This window comes from Acyrthosiphon pisum, chromosome A2 (genome assembly GCF_005508785.2).
Source record: "Acyrthosiphon pisum isolate AL4f chromosome A2, pea_aphid_22Mar2018_4r6ur, whole genome shotgun sequence".
NCBI lineage: Eukaryota > Metazoa > Arthropoda > Insecta > Hemiptera > Aphididae > Acyrthosiphon > Acyrthosiphon pisum.
Window position 1 is genome coordinate 81,125,890 of NC_042495.1, and position 1,905 is coordinate 81,127,794.

The following is a 1,905-nucleotide window of genomic DNA, read 5'->3' on the forward strand; positions in this document are numbered from 1 at the left end:
TTACCTCTTATGTCCACCTTGCTTACCTACGCATATTATGTTATTACTAGTTATATCATGTTCTTAATATTATAAGTTAAAACGGATTATAGGGTTCTTACGCGTTAAAATAAAATACTAAAAATAAATCATTAATATAATTAATTATTTAATTTATATTGATTTTACAACGAAGTATGTTTTTTTTTGTGTGTCAATTTGTAGTTAAATTTTCAACTTTAGTGGAGAAGGAAACTGGATCCTCTGAGAGGTCAAAATAAAATATTCCCAGTAATTTTAGCCAGTAGTAATATACTAATAATATACCTATAGCATATAGGTATAGAGCTTAAGACTTAAACTAACCTTTATGAAATAAATATCAATAAGAAACACAAGTTCAAATATTAACAGCGGCGACAACTTGACCCGGGCTTATGTTATAACCTATATATTAGGTAATTGTAGATGCATAATGCATTATCATTTATCGTACCTACTGCAAATATTATAATATACTCTACTACCTATATTGCCGTGTTCTAATCTAAAATAATAATATAAACCATATTGATATTATTATAATTTACACTGTCGAGATGAAAACAGAGCGATAGTGGCATACTTTTAGCGTGAAAGGTCAACGAATCGTCGACTGGGAAACTTTTAAGTATTGCAGAGCGCGGTGCGGGCGAAGACCTATATTGGTTTTACTATAATAGTATAACGCGTGCTTGTCCTTTTTCCGGTTAATACACCTCAGGGTGGTAGGAAACCTCAAACACGCAGAGTGTCTATTGGAGATTTGCAGCTGAAAATTCGAACGCTGGTGATATATTAAATAGGTCGTTTTTCTCGGTAATGTTTTATGCAGGAAAATTGTATTGAAAAACCACGACTTCAATAGGATAGTACAATGTAGTTGGGTATACCTAGTTTTTCCGAGAATATATATATATATTATTTTATCGAATACAAGAGGTATATTATTGTCATAGCTTTTAAACGTATAATACCGCAACTCTGAATCCATAACGGTTTTCCCTCGGTGGGCCGCATTAATAATGCTTCTTCGTGCAGCCCACCAAAAATAAAAAAATAAAATCATATGATATAATTATATAAATATAACATAGGTAGTATTATCTATTAAATTATTTATTTAATTTATTTTTCATATTATTCGTTGAGGTAGGTTTTAGTTATCAGTAAATTCAGAAGTGCACCATCTGGTTTTATATAATCCGTGGTATTTTAGTGTAATAATATTTTCACTATTATTCTAGTATTAGCTCTGCTATAGGTATAAATGTATAATTATCTAAATTCTAATCAACAACACTGTACAACTGTGAACGATAGAAATAAGTTAACGATGTGACATCTCGCAAAGTCGCAAGTTTTAGATATTATATCAAAATAATAATATTGCATTATAAATGGTTGATCGTCATCAGATCCAAATGTATTGTTTGTGCGTTTCGTCGAAATTAAAATAAAATTGTCACGGCACACGGCAGGCATCACTGCGTCAAGAGGCTGCCAAGAGTGTACGCGAACGACCCGGCCGCCGTCGACAGATATTTGCCAAATGGCAAACGCGCGCGAGGCGTATAATACGTACTGCGACGAATAAAATATAATATATAGTTATAGTAATAATATATTAATATATTTTTAATCGCCGAGACACGGCTTGTACCGTGTGGCCGAGTGGCCGCGTGGTTGGCCACACTGGACCTCTCGTCCTGCGGCGGCGGCGGCAGCAGGCGGTGGAACGAGCTCCGTATTAAAGCGATCGTGCGGGGTGGTGACGGGAGCGCGCGACGCGAACTCTGGCGTGACGACCGGGGAACCCCATCGATCCGGGGGGCTGAAGTGCCGCGCGGGTGGGTTCCGGGTGGCGGGGGATGGGTAGCGCGGGGT